This window comes from Trachemys scripta, chromosome 5, assembly GCF_013100865.1.
Source record: "Trachemys scripta elegans isolate TJP31775 chromosome 5, CAS_Tse_1.0, whole genome shotgun sequence".
NCBI lineage: Eukaryota > Metazoa > Chordata > Testudines > Emydidae > Trachemys > Trachemys scripta.
In genome coordinates, this window is record NC_048302.1 from 129749645 (window position 1) to 129772527 (window position 22883).

The window sequence follows — 22883 nt, forward strand, 5'->3', positions numbered from 1 at the left end:
AAGATTAAGTTGTTCACATAAATTGATTTAAAACCTCAGTTCAAACTTTATACCTATTTACATATTGTATGCAGTTTAATGATTAGTGAATTAGACATGTCATGTGCAAATCAATGCAAATTACTGGTTCACATACACACTATGTAAACTTCATTTTTCATGTCAGGACATAACCAGCCCACAGTTAACAAGTGCATGCATTTAAGACTTGGGGTAAATGAGCTCCTTTGACACAGTCCTTCGCTTTTTCCACATCTGGCACAAGCAGTGAATGAGACTCTCACTTTTTAATCCATTTGTCTCAGTTAATGCTTATCCTATACTGACAGAGTTAGTACATGTATTTAATAAATCATCTTTCCTTCAGTGTCATTAAATTGGGGCACATTTTGTCCATATTGTGCATGGATTAGAGATTTATTCAGTTGGTGCTGATGAGACATATTGGATTACCTGGGAGGTATAGATGCTTGGTTTGGAGAGCACCATTCAATCACAGGGATATTTATAGATTCCTGCTATTTTCCCACCACCTACTATAAGAACATACAAATGGCCCTACTGGGTCAGACCAAGGGTCCAACTAGCCCAGTATCCTCTCTTTCTACAGTGGCCAGTGCCAGGTGCCCCAGAGGGAATGAACAGAACAGGTAATCATCAAGTGATCCATTCCCTGTCTCTCATTCCCAGCCTCTGGCAAACAGAGACTAGGGACACCATTCCTGCCCATCCTGGCTAAGAGCCATTGACGGACCCATCCTCCATGAATTTATCTAGTTCTTTTTTGAACCCTGTTATAGTCTTGACCTTCACAACATCCTCTGGCAAGGAGTTCCACAGGTTGACTGTGTGTTGTATGAAGAATACTTCCTTTTATTTGTTTTAAACCTGCTGCCTATTAATTCCATTTGGTGACCCCTAGTTCCATACTGCACCAAATAAAATATCTCAAACACATTGCAAAATATGCACTTGATCCGATCCCTTCTGAAGGAAAGAACTTGCCTTCATTATCTTCCCCAGAGATACTTTTTATTTCAAAGCAAGTCTCCCTCCCATAGGGCTAGATTGTGCCTTTAGGCACAGACCTGAAGAAGGTATAGTGAGTTAGCTGCACAGCTCCAAGAGTCATAGTGGCCCAGAGAAACTCCTTTGCTATGCATGGGGGTGGGGAGGAAAGGGATGGAGAAAATGGTTGGTAGATGGCCTATACAAACAATAAATGACAATGCCTCCTGTAAGCAGTTACACTTACCACCATAGTGCCTTCTGGTGTCACAGAAGTGTGTTACTGTGGCCTTCACCTCCACCAGCTCCTGTTGGCCACCACTTTCCATCCACATTGGCTTGTTTCTGTCCACAACTTCCATAGCCTAGCCCTCTGACCATGTTAAGTTCAGTCCCTTCCAGAATAACAAAAAACGAACCAAGAGATCCTATCATCCCACTTGGGCTCTTCCTCCATCCATCCTGTAGGCACAGTCTTCAGCCCCACCTTGTGTCCCATAGTCCTTGTGTAGGGGCTTTTATGTCCCTTCCTTGGGGCTGGTAGGGGAACGCAGACTCGTCTTCTGCTCTGGGTTCTGGCCCATAGACCCTGCATTAAGCAGCTAGGTCTTTGCCTGTAGACATGCTGCTGCTTCTATAAGCCACTTCTGATCTCCAAGCCCTTTGTACTGTTTCCCAGTAGCCTGTGGTTCATACAGCCTCTACTCTGGTTCCCAGACCTTGGGGTTCTTCAGAGGTCCCCACCGGCTCCTTGTTCCTCCCCTGGCATACCGACCTACAGGGCTTCCTCCCTGGGCCTTGCCCCCTTTCCTGAGCCCACCACAGGGACTAACTCTATGTCTTTAGACTTCTTCCAGTTGTCTTCATCAGACCTCCTTCCAAAGAGAAAAAACTTCTTTATCCTCCACCCACTGAAGTTCCCTTACTTCTCTATGTTGTTTCCATCCTGGGATCCCACACCTGGGATCACTAAATGTAACTGAGTCCAGAATAGAATCAGCTGGGGGTTAAATGCTAGTGACAGGCAAAGCTGTGCCTGACTCACCTTCAAGGGCCAACCAGCCTGAACCCTCCCCCATTAACAGCTCAGGTGCCCAGGCTGGAGTGTTTGGGTCTAGGTTGCAGAGCTTTGGGTCTGACCATTATAGGCAGCAGTAACAAAAGTGCCACACAACAAATTATTAATTAATGTCTCGTCTGTATAGATTGCACTATAAATATAGCCAGGTCTATGAGAAAGATGCAGATAGATGCATGGAGAGAACATCCAGGAACCAGATTTTAAAACATGAAGGAAGGAAAAACAACTCTATTTGGAACTGAAAAACAATCACACTCCAGAGAATCTGACCACAATTCTCCCTGCTTCAGGAAGATGCAGTATCACTAAAAAACAAAACTAAACCTCACACGTGAGCTACAAAAGAAGTGGAATTTGCTGTGGGGAGATTTTCAAGATCTGTAAGAGGAGAGGATTTAAAATGCTAATCTGTTGAATATAAGATACACTTTTGGAATCTGTTTTCTGTAGCAGCCAACAAAGCAAAGCAACTTCTTCTGATAGCTCCTCCCTAAGGGACTCTGGTTAAGAGCATCTGCATCAAGTTCCACTTGTCTTCACCTGTACAATGAGGCAGTCCTGGAAGCTGATACAAATTCTCAGATGAGCACATAAGATATGAAAGAGGCAGAGATTTTCCAACAGAAAAGCTTTCCTTCAAAGCTAAAGGAAAGCATTTTTATTTAGTTCAATCTGATCACAGTTTAAGCAATACTACAGGATAACCCCCCCCCCCCCCAAAGCTATGAGATCATGAAGCTCGCCTTCTCATCACATTGCACATTGCTCATGCCACCCAAGTCTGATTCAAAGGTAGATTCTGATGTGTTGTAGAAAGAACTAAGCAGCCTTGTATACAGGATGTGAATTCATATCATGCCTTTCTCTGCACAACCTGAAATTCCATAATACTAACAGGAAAAAATAAATATAAAAGTATTTCAGCCTTTTTGTGAGTGCATAAGATTTTTGGGGGACAGAGCATGCACTGGTCATGGTAATACATTCCAGTTTACCCAAAGAAATATTGTTCCTTTGGTTTGATCACAAAATTAAACAAGGCTCAGGATTTATTTTTAGATGCGGAGAAATAAGCATGCAAATCTCATTCAGTGATGTTCCACCTAGTGTTTTATCCATTGCAACTGTGGGCAAATACACAAACCCAGGACTGCAAAAACAGAGCTAGCCTAGATGCAGAGTGGACATTTAAACTGGCCGTCATGGAGTAATTTTTTTCCAAAAGCCGAAGTTCAGCAAACCAAATTTTTAAAAGGCATTTATTTGCCTACAGATGCAAATAGGTGCCTACTTACATTTTCCTACATGCCAAAGCAGGCTAGGCATCTATCTGCATCTTTAGGCATCTAAATATATTTGAAAAGTTAGCCCTGGGACCATCTTTCTGTTCAGTATTTGTACAGCGCCTAGCACAATATGGTCCTGGTCCATGCATGAGGCTGCTAGCTGCTACCACAATACAAATATTTAGGCACTTTCTAATAAAAGTTAATGGGACTTAAACTCCTGAGTCACTTGTGAAAATTTTTATATTCGGGTGTAATGTATTTCTTTGTTTCGTATTTGTGATGGGGCATTGGTCCCATCTGCCTGTAAGGGACTAATAGAGCCCTAGGGAGGCCACAGGAAAAGCAGCCAATAGGATAGAGGCAGTGAAGAACAGGGTCAGGCAGGCCCATATAAGAAGAGCTGCAAGACAGAGAAGGGTCAGTTATTCTCTAGAGCTCAAGGAGGGAGGCCTTGCAGGCAAAAGGAAGCTAGCATTCTGGACAGAGTAGTGCTGGTCGGGAACAGGGGAGTAAGAGGACATTCCTGGCTGGCTGCTACCTGGCTGAGTCCCTGAGGTAAGTGTGAAAAAGGTGCTGGAGCTGTGGGGAAGTGGTTCAGGAAAATGTGCTGAGGAGTTTGAGGGAATGTATATGGCTGCTATTGGCCAGATCTGGAGTAATAGGTGGGCCTGGTCATCTCATTCTTACACACACACACACCTCACTCACCACTGGGGAAGTGGCCAGACAATTGGCTGCAGTTGCCACTTGGGGGAAGTGGCTGGATAGCTGACTGCAGGGTTCCTGGAAGAGAGGAGGACAGATTGTGACCTGGCTGGAGGGCTGTGTTCTGAAGAGGATGCTGTGGTCCTTGGAGTGATGTGGGTCCAGGAGCAGAATTGATGGAGGGTGAGGCACCATTGGGAGAGGCAACAGAGGGTCTTGTGGCACCTTTGAGACTAACAGAAGTATTGGGAGCATAAGCTTTCGTGGGTAAGAACCTCACTTCTTCAGATGCATTGGGAGAGGGTATACTAACTTGCAGAGCTAATACCCAAGACAACCAGCAGGAGGTGCCAGTGTGGTGAGATGGAGAATGTGGCACAGGGTCACCTCTGATATAAGGGGTGGATTGAGGACTGTGGGGACAATTGTCCATCACAGGGATTTGAGAGACCCTGAAGGTGAAGACAATGGAGCCTGGGTATGCAGAGATCTTCTTTGTTGAGGGTTCTTGTGCCATCCTAGGCTAGACTCCATGGTCAGTATCCCAGCAGAAAGGGGCTGACAAGCAGTAATGGTGGCTCCAGGCCCTCCCGCTGCAGGTACTCAAAACCCATCAGATGGTGAGAGGCACAGTAGTATCTACAGGCCTGTTTGGCACAGCTAGCTGAGCAGAAGCTGTTTATATTCATGCATGAAGAGGTCACTAGAAGTCGAAAAGAGCGAGAGAGGAAGCAAGGCATAAGTGCCAGGAGGTCGGCAACTGGGACAGGGCCATATTACACCTGTGGGTGAGAGGGACCCTTGAGGAGGGAATGCCCCTACCAGGATGGGGGACAGAAGCCTCACTCAGAGTAGGAAGAAGAGAGCCCAAGACAGTCCCACCTATAAGGAGAACAGGGAAGGGGTGGGCATGTGGGGCCTGTGGGCAACAGGGGCACCTACTGAGGGACTGCCTGTACATCAGTTGCAGGGTTGAGGCTAGCCTGGGCGGGGAGGGCAGGAATCAGAGCAAGGGAAGGACAATGGGAGTCCCATGGCTAAGAAGCCACAAGGAGTTTGCCTTTGGTGCCATGAGGAGGGCCATATAAAAAGGCATTGCCCCCTTAGGAGAAGGCAGGCTAGGAAAGGTGTGCCTGGGAACCAGGATAGGTCAGAGACTGTCAAGAGGCATGGGGTAGTGATGACTTGGCAGGGAGCCATCTCCCACACCCAACAGGGAGGGGTAGGTAGGTGGTGGAGAAGCTGACTGGGACTGAGAGGACCCAGACACACAAGGGAACCCACACTGAAGCTGTGGTAGGGACTCACACTATGGAGGAGAGGGTGCTGGGGAATTTGGTGGGCCAGGTAAAAACTGTGGGAGAAAAACTGGAAGTTGACAAGGAGGCCCTGCAAACAGTGGAGGAGAATTTAGATTTTCAGAGGAACCAGGCCTGGTATGCTATAGAGAAGGCCAATGTGTGTTTCCTATTGAAAGATATGGACCGAGAGAGATGACCTGTGAGTCAAGCTTAGGCAGTTACAAGGTGGGAGACATCTCTATCCTTGAGGGTTGCAGGCTTGAGGAGGAGGGGGTGTGATGGGGTATTGGCCCCACACTGGCCTGTAAGGGGCTAATAGAACCTTAGGGAGGCTGCACAAGATAACTGGCTCTGTGGATGAGGGGAAAGCAGTGGATGTGTTATTCCTTGACTTTAGCAAAGCTTTTGATACGGTCTCCCACAGTATTCTTGCCGCCAAGTTAAAGAAGTATGGGCTGGATGAATGGACTGTAAGGTGGATAGAAAGCTGGCTAGATCGTCGGGCTCAACGGGTACTGATCAATGGCTCCATGTCTAGTTGGCAGCCGGTTTCAAGCGGAGTGCCCCAAGGGTCGGTCCTGGGGCCGGTTTTGTTTAATATCTTTATTAATGATCTGGAGGATGGTGAGGACTGCACTCTCAGCAAGTTTGCAGATGACACTAAACTAGGAGGCATGGTAGATACACTAGAGGGTAGGGATCGGATACAGAGGGACCTAGACAAATTAGAGGATTGGGCCAAAAAAAACCTGATGAGGTTCAACAAGGACAAGTGCAGAGTCCTGCACTTAGGACGGAAGAATCCGATGCACTGCTACAGACTAGGGACCGAATGGCTAGGTAGCAGTTCTGCAGAAAAGGACCTAGGGGTTACAGTGGACGAGAAGCTGGATATGAGTGAACTGTGTGCTCTTCTTGCCAAGAAGGCTAACGGCATTTTGGGCTGTATAAGTAGGGGCATTGCCAGCAGATCGAGGAACGTGATTGTTCCCTTTATTCGACATTGGTGAGGCCTCATCTGGAATACTGTGTCCAGTTTTGGGCCCCACACTACAAGAAGGATGTGGAAAAATTGGAAAGAGTCCAGCGGAGGGCAACAAAAATGATTAGGGGTCTGGAGCACATGACTTATGAGGAGAGGCTGAGGGAACTGGGATTGTTTAGTCTCCAGAAGAGAAGAATGAGGGGGGATTTGATAGCAGCCTTCAACTACCTGAAGGGGGGTTCCAAAGAGGATGCAGCTCGGCTGTTCTCAGTGGTGGCAGATGACAGAACAAGGAGCAATAGTCTCAAGTTGCAGTGGGGGAGGTCCAGGTTGGATATTAGGAAACACTATTTCACTAGAAGGGTGGTGAAGCACTGGAATGCGTTACCTAGGGAGGTGGTGGAGTCTCCTTCCTTGGAGGTTTTTAAGGCCCGGCTTGACAAAGCCCTGGCTGGGATGATTTAGTTGGGAATTGGTCCTGCTCTGAGCAGGGGATTGGACTAGATGACCTCTTGAGGTCCTTTCCAACCCTAATATTCTATGATTCTATGAAGAAGCAGCCCATAGGAGAGGGACAGTGAAGAGGGACAGCAGGCCCATATAAGAGGGACAGCAGGCCCATATAAGAGCTGTGGGGCAGAGTAGGGTCAGTTACTCCCCAGAGCTCAAGGAGGGAGGACTGGGTGCCTTGCAGGTGGAAGGAAGCTAGAACCCTGGACAGAACAGCGCTGGGTAGAAACGGGAGCAAGAGGGAGTTCTTGGCTGGCTGAGAAGACTGTCATGCTGAGGCCCTGAGGTAAGGGTGAAGAAGGTGCTGGGGCTGTGGAGAAGTGGCCCAGGAAAATGAACTGAGGAGTTATAGGGGACACAGCCCATGGCTGCCATCTACACAGTCCTTGGGCTGGCATCTGGAGTAGTGGGTGGGCCCGGGTCTCCCCCCAGTCCTCACTGAGGAAGTGACCAGACAATTGGCTGCAGTCTCCACTGGGAAAAATTGACTGCAGGGCCCCTGGAAGTGTGTGTGTGGGGGGCACATATCCTGACACAGCCAAAGGGATTAAGAGGATGTTGTGATCCTTGGAGTGACATGGGTCCAGGAGCAGAAGTGATAACAGGTGAGGCACCATCAAGAGAGGGTGTACCAACCTGCAGAATAATCCCTGAGATGGCCAGCAGGAGGCGCCAGTGTAGCGAGCGGAGCCCTGTTACAGTATCTAAGTATTTGACTGAATCAGAAAACTGAAACTAAAATGGATAATACTTATCTTACATGGTGGCTTCATGCTCTGGTACAATCGATAAGCTTCAGGGAAAATTAATGGAGGTGGAGGAAAGTAAGAAGCTTTCTTTAAGTTTGTTGAAGGACACACATTAAAGATACAAAGAGATGGATTTGATTGTTGTAGGTTAAGACTGAGACGAGACTGGAAACGAATTATGGAATAATTTATCTCAGAAGGAGGACATTGCCAATTTTTCAATGCCTTTTCTACTCTCAGAAACAGTGTTCTGAAAGCTGTGTACAAACATGAATGTATTACTCAAATAGCCCAAGGATCGAGCTGATAAAAAAAAAAAACAACCCAGAATTTCTGCTGCAAGGGAATCTGATACTTTCACAATTCTGTTAGTCCCAAAATGGAACAAAGTCAAAATATCAACTTTTTTTGTGAAATTAAAATTTTCAGAAAAAATTCTATTTAGAAATTCACAATGTTTCATCCTATGATGAACCATGGCAGCTTAACCATGGGTAAAGAACATGGTGTGTCACAGGAGATTGTCCAAGGAGCAAGGCCCATAGAGAACAGAGGCATGAAGGAACTGAAACTACATCTCCTCACAGGTATCTCAACAGCACAGCAGGATATAAAGAATAACACGGAAACAAAACATTTCATTTAGGGTGTATTTTTCTATAGAATATTCCACCAACTCCCATGGGAAAAGCTTGAAGATTTCTATTTCAACAAACCACTGTTTGGCTGAGAAAATGTTCCATTGAAAAAGGATTTGCTTCACAAAATATTGCTGACCTTGCATTGGAGTGACAATTGGGTCTAATGAAAAATTTTCTGTCTATTTTTTAATAGAAAACTGTGCTTTTGATAAGTCCAAATTTTATGTGGGGGGCTGAAGAGAACCCCAAAGCCACATTTTCTAACCAGCTCTACTTACCTTAAGGAGAAACTGTTTTTAATACCTTCCTTTGATAGGGCACAAACTTCTCAAAAAGCAGCACATGCATGATAATTTCTTCCACATGATCTAACGTAAAGCTAAATTGTGTCATATAGTGAGAGCCTTAAGGTAAGTGCCTTACTCATCAAATTATAGGGATTCTCTCTCTGGCCTAATTAATATTTAATTATTCAAGTGTCTAAAGTGAAAACTTCAACAGGCGAGATGGAGCATGACCCATATCAGAATATCCTATAGTTCAGGAGTTCCCAATTCAAAACCCTTCTCCTCATCGGCGGTGGTGGGGAAGAGAGGAATTGAACTAGTGATTGAACAGCCCAGATGAGTCCCCAACCACTCAGCTAAAGATTATGAGGGAGGTCCTCCTCCTCCCTCATCTGGTTTGTCAAGTATGCCTAAATGGGCATGAGAGGCAGAGGATCTCCTATCTTCCCTTGGTTTATGGATCATGTTGGCCTAAATGAAGCCTCTAGATGCCTAGAGCAAGGCAGCAGTGCACATATCCACATGCAGAAACATAGGCACCTAAGTATCAGAGGTGTTAGTCTGAATCTGTAAAAAGCAACAGAGGGTCCTGTGGCACCTTTAAGACTAACAGAAGTATTGGGAGCATAAGCTTTCGTGGGTAAGAACCTCACTTCTTCAGATGCAAGTAATGGAAATCTCCAGAGGCAGGTATAAATCAGTGTGGAGATAACGAGGTTAGTTCAAACCTCAGCCTGGACCAATCTACACGGGAGGTCCACTTCCTAGACACCACCGTACAAATAAGCGATGGCCACATTAACACCACCCTATACCAAAAACCCACCGACCGCTACGCCTATCTTCATGTCTCCAGCTTCCACCCCGGTCACACCACACGATCCATCGTCTACAGCCAAGCACTGAGGTACAATCGCATCTGCTCCAAACCCTCAGACAGAGACCAACACCTACAAGATCTTCACCAAGCATTATCAAAACTACGATACCCACACAAGTAAATAAAGAAACAAATCAGCAGAGCCAGACATGTACCCAGAAGCCTCCTGCTACAAGACAGGCCCAGAAGAGAAACCAACAGAACTCCACTGGCCATCACCTACAGTCCTCAGCTTAAACCTCTCCAACGCATCATCAGTTATCTACAACCCATCCTGGACAATGATCCCTCACTTTCACAGACCTTGGGAGGCAGGCCAGTCCTCCCCCACAGACAACCTGCCAACCTTAAGCATATTCTCACCAGCAACCACGCACCGCACCATAACAACTCTAACTCAGGAACCAACCCATGCAACAAACCTCGATGCCAACTCTGCCCACATATCTACACCAGCAACACCATCACAGGACCTAACCAGATCAGCTACAACATCACCGGCTCATTCACCTGCATGTCCACCAATGTTATATATGCCATCATATGCCAGCAATGCCCCTCTGCTATGTACATTGGCCAAACTGTCCGACAGTCACTACGCAAGAGGATAAATGGACACAAGTCAGATATCAGGAATGGCAATATACAAAAACCTGTAGGAGAACACTTCAACCTCCCTGGCCACACAATAGCAGATGTAAAGGTTGCCATCTTACAGCAAAAAAACTTCAGGACCAGACTCCAAAGAGAAACTGCTGAGCTCCAGTTCATTTGCAAATTTGACACCATCAGATCAGGATTAAACAAAGACTGTGAATGGCTATCCAACTACAGAAACAGTTTCTCCTCCCTTGGTGTTCACACCTCAACTGCTAGCAGAGCACCTCACCCTCCCTGATTGAACTAACCTCGTTATCTCCACACTGATATATACCTGCCTCTAGAGATTTCCATTACTTGCATCTGAAGAAGTGAGGTTCTTACCCACGAAAGCTTATGCTCCCAATACTTCTGTTAGTCTCAAAGGTGCCACAGGACCCTCTGTTGCTATAGGCACCTAAGAAACTTTTACAGCAGAAATTTAGGTGCCTATAAGGCTAGTCAGACAAGCAGTTTTGTGCATAGCAGTGGTGCCTAGAATTGAGATTTAGGCATATACATCTGAAGCCCAGGAATCTGAGTACCTCTGTGGAACTGGGCCGAGATGTCTAAGTTTAGGTACCAAGATTTTAATTTTTGCCCCATGAGTCAATAAAGATACCATGGGCCATAGTAATTATGAAATTGGTCTGAGAATGCAAAAAAGTAAATAAATCAAAAATGCTACACAAGCATTTAGGTGGTCAAAACAACAATTATTAGAATAATGATGTAGTATTTGAGAAATTGTATCTGACCATGTAATAAAAGGCAGTATTCCAATGTACATTCACAAGGGGAGAGTTAGTTGTGTGCTTGCAACTTTAACCCTGGTGTTTCCTGTGTTTGAATGCTTGATCATAGTAAAATATATTTTCTAGGGCATAATAAGAAAGTAAGATCTTCCTCCTTTAGCTTCCTATTCAGAAGGAGACAGAAAATTATACAAGCAAGTGATCTTTTGTACCCTTCTTCATTCTGACCTTATGTCTATTATGAAACTGAATAAAAGGAACAAAAATAGAGGCTCTACAGCTTCCAGTTTGTTCGAATCCATGATCAATGAGATCTGTGGGATATCAAATTCAGCAGCACAATGTTAATCAAGGGCAGCAACTTTTATTTGCAGTGATTAAGGGTCACGTCAGGGAAGATGTATCCCTTTGATTGTTTATGGTTGTCCTCATCGGACAATGATTAAAATCACTGCTGATCAGTTCAGTTGCCTTAAGCTGGAGTGTTTAAACAGATATGTCACTACAGCCTCAGAAGTGGTTAATGGAAAACTCTGGTTCCTGCCATTTATTGTTCAGGGTCTGTTGACGTTCATTGGCCTTCTCCTCGGGTGCCATTTGAGGTGGTCAAGTAGGTGAGCAGTCTCTCTTTTGTTGGCCTCTCTTTGGTCTGGTTGTCTGACCTACTTGAAACACAATGGTCAGTTAAGCAAGCTAGGCCCCTTATACGCTGCAGGGGCATTTGCTTCACCGGATCTTTGAAGAAGGGCAGATGGATTGAGGTACAGGCCAGTGACCCACGGTGGTATATACAATTGTGATGTACAGCGTAGTTGAAGGATCAGCCAACTGCATTGCATTTTGGTTTTGTGATTTTTAAATAACTGGCATGGCACTCTGAGTCTGTGGATGGGGATTTTATTTATTCTGAATCAAAAATAAATGTAGACAGGGAAGCTTCAGACTATCAGTTACATATCTATAGGTGAATGCTTATTGATAAGCTTACTTTACATTTATAAGCGTTTTGCCAGTTTTACATGCAAGGTACTGGTTCCTCAGCTGCTGCAGCTTAAATATTCAGAGCATCTGTGAAAAGGCCTAAAAGTGGTCCTGTTTAAACATGGGGCTAGCCAGTGGCCACCCAGCCTCTAATACAAAGATATAGAGACTGCTATAAATTGCATTAATCTGCCTATATCTCATAAGTTCCATTGCAGCAGACAGGGATTCCTGGAGCACAGGGCACTGCAACCTCATAGCATCATAGAAATATAGGACTGGAAGGGACCTTGATTGGGCATCTAGTCCAGTAACCTGCACTAAGGCAGGACTTAGTATTATTTAGACCAGTGGGTCTCAAAGCCGGTTCGCCACTTGTTCAGGGAAAGCCCCTGGCGGGCCAGCATATCCCTCGGCCTGCGCTGCTTCCCGCAGCCCCCATTGGCCTGGAGCGGAGAACCGCGGCCAATGGGAGCTGTGATCGGACGACCCTGCGGACTCAGCAGGTAAACAAACCGGCCTGGCCTGCCCGGGGCTTTCCCTGAACAAGCGGAGGACCAGCTTTGAGAACCACTGATCTAGACCATCCCTGACAGCTGTTTATCTAACTTGTTCTTAAAAAACCTCCAGTGATGGAGATTCCACAACATTCCTAAGTAATTTGTTCCAGTGCTTTATGACCCTTACAGTTGGGAAGCTTTCATTCTAATGCCTAACCTAAATCTCCCTTGCTGCAATTTAAGACAATTTCTTGTCCTGTCCTTGGTGTGGAAGAAGAACAATTCATCACCATCCTCTTTATAGCAACATTTTATGTATTTGAAGACTGCCCCCCACCCTGTCTTCTGTTCTCCAGATTAAAACAGACCCATTTCTTTCCACTTTCCCCCTAGGTCACATTGTCTAGACCATTCACCATTTTTGCTGCTCTCCTCTGGACTTTCTCCAGTTTATCCACATCTTTCCCAAAATGTGGTGCCCAGAACTGGACACAATACTCCAGTTGAGGCCATATCACTGCTGAGTAGAATGGAAGAATATGTCTTGTGACTTGCTTACAGACACTTCCAATACATATCAGAATGATGTTTGCTTTTTGGCAACAGTATTATATTGCTGACTCATATTTAGTTTGTGACCCACAACCCCCAGATCCTTTTCTGCAGTACTCCTTCCTAGGCAGTCATTTCTCATTTTGTGTTTATGCAATTGATTATTTCATCCTATTTATTTCAGGCCATTTCTCCAGTTTGTCAAGATCATTTTGAATTCTAGTCCAGTCATCCTCTACACAGGAGACACATTTGCACCACAGAGGGACTCCCCTGCCTCAGGGGGACTCCTTAGCTGTTCAGAAGCATGGAAAGGTGAGCTCCCTAGTTTTTCATACAATAACCATTAATAGTATCCAGCCACTTCTGAGATGGAACATGCAGCTCTAACAGCACAAAACAGAACAAAAGAAACATTTCAAACATGAAATGAGAACACCTATGCATATAAAACTTGAGGAATTTAGAAAGGCAGGATTTAGTGACCTTAACTGGTGTGATGTTGGGATTACTTTATTTTATGTTTTTACATCAAGGCTAATCCCCCAATTTTGCCACAAGAACAGCTTTGGGATTCATAACCAGGGTGGGCTAGGACCTTGCTTTTATGTCTCTTCCAAAAGACCTCCATCAACACAGTTTCCCAAGCATTGTGCTCTAACAATTGCCCTCTACTGAATAACAACCATCACTGTTTGTTTTCCTTGGCAGTCTCCCACCAAAGCACCAGAGTGGTACAATTTTGCTTAGTTTGACAAGATCAGAGTGAAAACAGTACATCTCAAGCTATATCTAGAAGATCACTGATAACACAATGGTTTAATAGGGCTCCTAACATATTACAGAGTTGCCCAAACATCCTGAAGATAATATACTGGGTGTGAATTGCTCACTTGAGAAAGTTACATGGTTTGTGTCTAAGATGCACTTGTCTTGAAAGAATCTGGAGATGGGAAGAAACTTTAATTGCTTATGTATGGCTGTTGAATGTCAATTTCAAGGCCATTAGAAAAGAAGCTATGAAACGCTTTTCTTGTTTCACCCAATGTCCATATACACAGAGCATAAACAATAAAAGGAGAAAGTTCTGACACTATTATGCTTTCTGTGAGAGGAAAATATTCCTTGCATTGGAGATTATGCAGAAGTTTGTTATTTTGGAGCTCTTATCTTTGGGCTTCTTATGGTAAATAATATCTGGAAATACAAGTAAGCAGTAGGAAATAATCTTCCCTTTCCATTAGTCACAGTTCTGGAAAAAAGCTAACAATATAAATGCAGATTTCAACAGGTCAGTGACAAGCCGTTGCTGGAGTTGGATGTAGTTTCAGTTTTAAATTCAGATTGTGATATCAAACTATTAGGCAGTCACAGCACACCAAGATAAAAAAGTTCCTCACAAAGTTAAGAGACCGGTTAAAACGTATTGTGTGTGCACTTTGATTTTTAGTAGTTAAGATACACAATGCTTTACTCACACAACAGCTTTACTCACTGTGATTTTATGTATTTGAAAAACCAATTGCTTTGCCAATTTAGCATTACTGAGCTGTGCTGAAGGGAAAGTGTAGCTAAAAATTTTCAGGGTTTGATCCAACTCTTCTTTGGTATGCCTACACTGCAATTAAAACCCCTGACTGGCCCAGGCCAGCTGACTTGGGCTAAGGGGCTGTTTAATTGCAATGTAGATATTCTGGCTCAAGGGGGAGCCTCAGCACTGGGACCCCTCGCAGGGTCCTAGAGCCAAGTCTCCATCACTAGTCCAAATGTCTACACTTCAATTAAACAGCTCCTTAACCCAAACAGGCCAGGTCAGCTGGGCACAGTCCGCAGCCATGAGTTTTTAATGTCAGTGTAGACACTCTGAGGCCAATGGAAAACCTTCTATTGGTTCCAGAGGGAGCTGCATCATGCCCTAAGTAAGGCTTGGGCTTAGCAAGACTTTGTCAGTCTGATCTTGAAATTAAAACCCTGCTACTATGTCGGTGTGTGATCTTGAGCATGCAACTTCCCCTGTGCCTCAGCTTGCTCATTTATAATAATGGTGTAATCAAATACTTACCAATATTTATGAAGCTCTGAGATCTTCAAATGAAAGGTGCCAACATGCAGCTTATTAGCATGAATTAATAGACTACATGGTATTGCATCTTCAAGAGATTCTGCAGCTTTTGGTAGTGATACTGTCGCATAAGGTGAATAAATGTATTGGGGAGGGAAGAGGTCCCCAAAAGCAAGACTGCTCAGGTGAGTGATAGCTGGATCCCAATATTGCTAGTCTGTCATAGTACTAATCAGTTGAAGATGTGCATTAAAAGCCTCTAAATACTCTAGCTCTCAAAAAGGACTTCTGAATGAGAAATAGCAATAGTTTCAATTTTTGGTGAGAGAAAAAAACACAAGGAGACAACCATTGGCATACTCAAAAGCAATATGCTCATGCACCTAGTCTTTCTTTATGACTATTTTCACTGGGTAGCTCATAATACTAATAGTACATTACACTGTAAGAACCTTTCCTCAGAGTAACTCACAGTGGTGTACAGATACTCATTTATTTTCACCACCTGCTGTGAATAATAATAGAATGTAGTGTGACAGACCCAGGCCAGTTGGGTACAGCAGAAGGCAGATATACTGGCCACTGGATTAACAGTTTTCTGTTCTCTGACTGACCAGAGCAGGGGCTGCTCCAGGCTAATGAGAACACCTGACTCCAATTAACCTGCAAAGAGTCAGGTGAGGCCATTAAGCTAATGTGACCACCTGACTCTAATTAAGGCCCCGCTGATATATAAAAAGGGCTCACTCCAGTCAGGCAGAGGAGAGGAAGTGTGGCTGAAGGACTGGTTAATGAAGACACCCTCAAGTTATTGATAAGGGAGCCCCAAGGTAAGGGAGAAGCAGGAGAGCTGTGGGGAAGTGGCCCAGGGAAATGTAGCAACTCTAGCAGTGAAAGGTTGGCTGCCAACAGCTGCTACCATTAGGGTCCCTGGGCTGGAACCTGGAGTAGAGGGCAGGCCTGGGTTCCCCCCAACCCACCACTACAGGAACACCTCCTGGGAGGGGAAGTCAGGCCCCTGTCAGGACAGGAGGCTAAACTGTTCTAAAACAAGCCCTAGGGACAACAGAGACTGTGGAAATTCTCTTACCAACCTCCTTGCTGGCTTATGATGAAAAGGGCTCAGTAGACTGTAACCCTGGCCCTAGAGAGAGAAGAGCTATGTGGAGGGTCACAGAGAGCCACTGAGGCTAGCATATACCACCTAGAAGTGCAGGACCCATGGGGACAAGCTCAGAGCTCTGCCACAGTAGTTATACCCATTTTACAGGTGTAACAGCTCTTTACCTTAATTTCCACATCACTTGCCCATAGTCAAACTCCGAGCATGTGGACTGAACCTCAAAGATCACGAAACCATGCTCTCCCTTTGTTACAAGCATATCTTTGTCAATAGCAAAATTACAACAAGGCTGAAAGAAGAAGGTTATAGATTGGCCACAACAACATCATAAACAGGTTTATCCCAGAATGATACACACAAGCTGGGTGAGATCTTTCATTGGACCAGCTTTCTGTTCTGAAAGAGACAAGCTTTTGATCTACAGAGAGCTCTTCTTCAGATCTGGAAAACTTACTCAGAGTATCACAGCTAAATACAAGGTGGACAGATTGTTAAGCATACGGAGTCTGCATATGTTGCAACTCTCTCAGAAAAATTATAAAAGACAAAAACTACTGTCACGCATTTTCAGACATGTTTTTCATAAAGCAATCGTTCCATATCTGACCTCTCAGTCCTCATCCATACAAAAAACCTGCATAGCATCCTCAAAAAACAAGCCTGGGGAATTAAATTCATAACTTTGCTAGACACTAAAAATCATGGACTCAATAGACACACCGTTTTATGTCCCATTACAACAACCTGTAACCCACTAAGCCTCCTTTATCCTATTGCTGCAAAGATGTAATTGCCAATTCGACCTTGAACGGTCTCTTGAGACATATGTTAACTCCTTATGCTTAACAATCTGTCCCATTTGGTATTTAGCTTTGACGCTATTCCCTTTCCCAGATCTGTAAAGCTCTGTGTAGCTCAAAAGCTTGTCTCTTTCAGCAACAGAAGTTGGTCCAATAAAAGATATTACCTTACCCAACTTGTCTCTAAAGTTATAGATGGATTTCTGGCTTAAAATTAAATTATTTTTTTCCAGTTAATATACTTCTGCAACCTTGGTTGTATTTTTAGTTCAATGGTAAAGCAAATATGGATGTAGTCAGCGATTCAGAGGAAGAAAACACATCAGTCACTGAGCAGATTGGCAGGTCTTCGTGTAAGAAAAATGTTAATTGATGATGGTGGAGTATTTATTGTAAAGCATGTATTAATTTAGATGAATACATGAGCTAAAGTCATTAACATAACAATTGTTTAACATTAGAGTGTTAAACTAGGTCTGGGGCTTGGTATAGAGAGACTTTAACGTGCTTAACACAATGACAAAGGCACTATTATAAATCCTTTATACTTTTTTATTAAAGATACAGAAAAGGGAAAACATTAAAGCATTTGAAATTTAAATGATTAAATAAGGCTTTTGTTGTAGTAATTCACCTCCTCCTCAATCTGGACAGAGAACTTTGTTGCACAACTTTTTAAAAAAAAATTAGATTTAAAGATGGCAATAACTGTCTTTTTGGGGAAAAAGAGAAGACGTTAGTTTTAGATTGACTGGAGATTGTTGCTGTTAAACTTTAATTTTAGAAGGAAAAGCTCCCTTGTTTGGCAGCCCTTTAGTTAGTAGTAAAGATGGTAGCTGTCATTTTAGGTGGCATTTGGGATTCAGCTGTACTGGTAGGGCTGGCGATGTTGTTTGGGCTTCTTTCTTTTGCCCTATTTGGCTACAACACCTTTTTAGTATCAGAATGATAAAGGCCTAGAGTTCCAGGAATGGTGGGGTGGCAAACATGATGGTGAAACTCACTTAAGTAACCTGTCCTTTCCTTGTGAAATCTTTCTTTCAAAAGAAAAGGGAGTGATGGGTAGAATAGCCCATCCCTTCATTTATTTTGTCTACCAATTAGGCCTAACCAATGTACCAGTGTTGGCTCATTAATTCTGGTTTCATATCTCCTGTTTTTAACTAGCATAATTTCAACAGTCTTTAGTCATACTAACTTGGCCTTTTTTGTTGAGACTAATTCCTTTTTTCTACTTTTTTTTCACCTGTTTAACACTTGTTGTAACATCTTATACACACTTACATTCTTTTTACAATTAAGCTCACAATTCCGGTAAATTTGTAGGCCCAATTGTCACAAGATACCTTCCCCATTTATAGCTTAAATACATCAAAGGTTTGGAAGTTTAACCACAAGAAAATGAAACTACTTAGATAGTAGTTCATGGAAGGATGATGCAATGGCAAACCAAAATGTAGGCTTTTCCTTAAGCAAGTATTAAAGAAGTTAAGGATTGACTAATATGGAAATCTGATTCTGATTGCTCAACAAATCCGCATCCGATTATTACAGTACCCCGTGTTTCTGTCAAATGCAAATAATATTTCAGTGTCCTCACTAAAAAACAAGCCCTACTTTCTATCCTTGCACGTTCTTATGTTGGCTGCCATTCCCATTAGATTGAGCATTTTGTGGAAGGCTCAGATGTAAAGTGGTCCCACTTTAAAATATAACCAAAGAAGTAAAGGTCTGCCAATCATTTGTGCATGTGTCAGATCCACAGCTTCCAGAAATAGTAGTAGCTGACCTTGAAGCTTACTTTGAGATTTGTGGCCAAGCAGATAATGACAGAAGCACTGATGGACTAAGTATTATGAGATATGAATCTGAGTTTACTCCCAGTACCAGTATATCACTCTGCTTCTGAAGTATTGCTTATTCTAGTACCCTTACCTCTGTCAGCGCTACGAATAGTTCATCTTCCTCCATATCATTAAGGAAGAGAAATCTTGTAGGCTGGCAGGAAACAATTTACACTTTGGGGCCTGAAAGTGAAGGAAAAAACAAATTGAGTGCAAGCCACCAAGATTATATAAACCCGAGGAGGACTATAGCATGACTAAAAGCCAAAGTTCTCCATTGTCCGTTTATTTTGTTAAACTGAATATGCCAAAACTGTCTCAACCAGGCAAGTAAAAAGAGATAAATGGGGTTTTTTTTGCACTTTTATGAAGCATCTTTGAAAGGACTCTTAAGTCATTTTACCAAGAGGGATAATCATGAATTTCCCCCATGTTACAGCAGAACAAGAAAACATAGGCTAAGAGGTGGATACCTATAGTTAACATAAGGGGAGCTACTGGTGCTCAGTACTTTTGAAAATTAGATCCCAACCCCCAGAAATACTAATAATCACAGAATCCTCAACTCCCATGACAGGAATTCAGCCTTAACTCTAATATATTTCAGGATTTGATATCAGATCTCCAGTAGGTGAAAATTGAAATCTATGGTTTGACACTGATTTACATAAGATGAGGATCTGGCTTGCGATGTAAAGGAGAAAATTCTCCAGACAGTACCTTTGCACTATTTTTGAATCAGCAGGTTAGGAGGAGGGGTGAGTGACAATGAAGTGTCATTATTCCATGTCATGCTGTCATTAAAAAAATAGAATTTATTTTAAAAAACTGTAGACAGGTTATGCTTTTAAAAAGGCATGTATTGCCCAAGAGATAATAGTCCTAGATTGCAAGGTCAGAAGGGACCATTGTGATCATCGAGTCTGACCTCCTGTATAATACAGGCCATAGAACTCCCCACACCCCCCTCCCCAAAAAAAAAATTCCTAGAGAAGATCTTTGAGGAAAAACAACCAATTTTAAAATGGTCAATGGTGGAGAATCCACTTGACCTTTGGTAAATTGTTCCAGTCGTTAAAAAAAAATGTACCTTATTTCCCATCTGAATATGTCTAGCTTTCATTTCCAACCACTGGGCTCCAGCAGAGGAAGGTGTAAGACAATCTATTAAATATTTATCAAATATTATTCCTCATCCAGTGCACTAAATGCACCAATAATAACTATACGGGTGAAACAAGATAGTCACTATGCTCTTAAATGAACTCACAGAAGGAAAATGATTAAAGACAAACACACCCTATCATCTGTGGGTGAACATTTTTCACAAAGTGATCACTCTATATCTGACCAATCAGTTGTCATCCTCAAAGGAAACCTGCACAACACTTTCAAAAGACAAGTCTGGGAGCTTAAATTCCTAACTTTGCTAGACCGCCACTTTTTTCTCCCCACTCCCTTCCTTTCCCCCCTACGACTGGATGGATGCTAATGGGCCTCTTCACCTTGAATGGTCCCTTGAAAATGTGTTAACTGCTTATGCTAAACAATCTGTTTAAACCTCATATTTAGCAGTGATACTGAGTTGGGCTATGTCTATACTACACAGCTTTTAATGACATGGCTGTGTCACTAGAGCCATGCTGCTAAGTCACGCAATGTAGCCGCTGCTTGTTGGCTCACCTGCCGACAAAAAGCTTCCATCCCCAACGAGCACTGTTCACACCAGCGCTTGTCGTCGGCAAAACGTTTCTCTTTCAGGAGGTGTTCTTTTAACACCTCTGAAAGACACAAGTTGTCGTTCAATTGCCAGTGTACAGAAAGCCTTAGTTTCCCAGACCTGAAGAGCAGCTCTGTGCAAACTTGAAAGCTTGTCTCACACCAACAGAAGGTGGTCCAATAAAAGATATTACTTCATCTACCTTGTGTGACAGAATATAGCTGTGTTAGCTATTGTAATCTTTGTACAAAGCATGCCTTGTGAGGTATCATTTGAAAACTCATAATCTGCTGGTCATTATTGCTGTGGTAAAATGTTTGGAAACATTGTATGTAAAATTCCACTGTATGGTGTTACTAATGTAACCCTTCTGCCCATCTAAGTTGGCAGCAACAAGGGCCGGGTTCTGTATCTAGGGGTTCCGCTTCAATAACGCAATGCAAAACCGGCTCGAGCCCCCACCCAGTGACCTGGGACAATTACATACCACCCCCAGGGTGCCTCTAAGAGACAATACTTCCCCTCTCGCAAGCACGGAGTCTGAGTGTAACAAAAATGTTTAATAACATGAGGTAAACGACATCAGCATTAAATTGGAAAAACACCACAAACAGGATTCATAACACAAACCATGAGCAAAAAAAAAACCCACCCCAGCAAGTTGGGCTGTGTCCTTTCCCTTGGGTTCTTGAAACCAGCAACCCAAGGATCACCAAAGTCCCAAAAGTCCAACAACCCCCCAAAGTCTCTGTCCCTGGTCAGTGCAGCCCCAGAGTTCGGGGGGGGGGGCACACAGGGCGTTAAGGGGCACCTTATGTGATCCGAGGCCAATGGGGTTCCGCTGCAGCCTTCACCACGAGCCGCTCCACTCCACCAGCTGTCCCGTGAGCTGCTCCCGCCGTCCCACGAACTGCTCTGGCAGCTGCTCCACTCTGCTCACCGACCTGTGAGCCGCTCAGCTCTGCTCCACTTCAGCCATCCCTTGGGCCGCTCCCGCAAGACTCCGCTCTGCTCTGCTCGCTGCTCCTCCAGCCACTCCGCTCCGCTCCACTCACCGACCTGTGAGTCGCTCAGCTCCACTCTGCTAGCTGCTCTGCCAGCCGCTTAGCATTATAGCTTCAGGCTCCCCCACTAGTTAACACAGCCTCAGTGATCTCAGCTCTTTTGTGATTTCAGCTCATAGGAGGGGAGCCCCAGTGCTAGTGCACCATTGGCCCAAAGTGAATTCAGTTCAGCAGTCTGTAACTAAACTTCTAACGGAATCAAAGTTAGCTCTGATATTCAACAGTGGAGAGAGGAGGTAGTGCAACTGGTGTTTCAACCCCTCAGAGAAGGCACATACCATCAGGTACAAATACCTGTCCCCATCCTCTCTCTCTATTCTCTGGGTTTTGTAACCCATGCCCCTTGTCAAGCAAGTGCTACTTAGGTAATGGTGAAGGACTCACTCAGTCCTTCTGTCATACAACAGGTTCACTGCCCTTGATTCACAGAATCAGGGTAACAAAACTTTATTCTTCCTGCCCCAATAACAAAGAAACTGGGGATCCCACACCAGCCAAAGTAACCACTTTGAGTTGCTGTTGTTTCACGCCAGGCGAGTGGGTGTGCCTATGCAAACAAGATCAGCCCCTGGAGTTCTTTTCCACACTCACCATAATTCACCACCAGATGTCAGGGTAGAGCTCATCCTGACTCTGCTTACACTAACATATGTTCCAAGCTGGATAGTGGCTAAACTAGTTTCTCCAAGACAAAGGGCAAACTGAAGCCTCCGTCTTGTGTAAATGGGACTGATGGGCCATGACTTGCTAAATGGCTGTTGTTTGGCAGGAAAAGGGGCATGGGTGAAAAATCTTTATCTTAGCAAAGAAACAGCAAGGAGTTCCCATCCACTCAGACTGCCTGTCACCTTTACTCCCAGCTGGAAATCTGGGGGGAGGGGGGGGGGAAGGAGGACAAGACTATAAAAAGAAGGGGAGACCCTCCCTCTTCTGTCCATTGAGTCACTCCATGAGCAGGGACAAAGGAAGCAGCCATTAAACAGAAGAAGGTATCCTGGCCTAAGACTGGGAGCATGTGGTGAGAAAAACTTTGCTTTGAATTTGACAGTTTAAGTTAGGCATTTGTTTTGTGTATTTTTCTTGTAACCATTTGACTCTTATGCCTCATTACTTATATTCACTTTAAATCTCTTTTTGTAGTAAATAAACTTGTTTCAGTGTATTATCTACTCCAGTGTGTGTGTGTTTGGGATAACAAAGCGTGTGCATATTATTTTTATTGATGAAATAACTGACCTATAACAAATTGTATTGTCCAGGAAGGAACTGGGCAGAACAGGACACTTCTGGGGAAAAAATCTGGGACTGTTTTCAGGTTACCCTGCTGTGTAGCCAAGACTGGTAAGAGTCAAGGTGTGGCTGGCTGACTGCAACACACACACACACACCCTACACAACTGGGAGTGG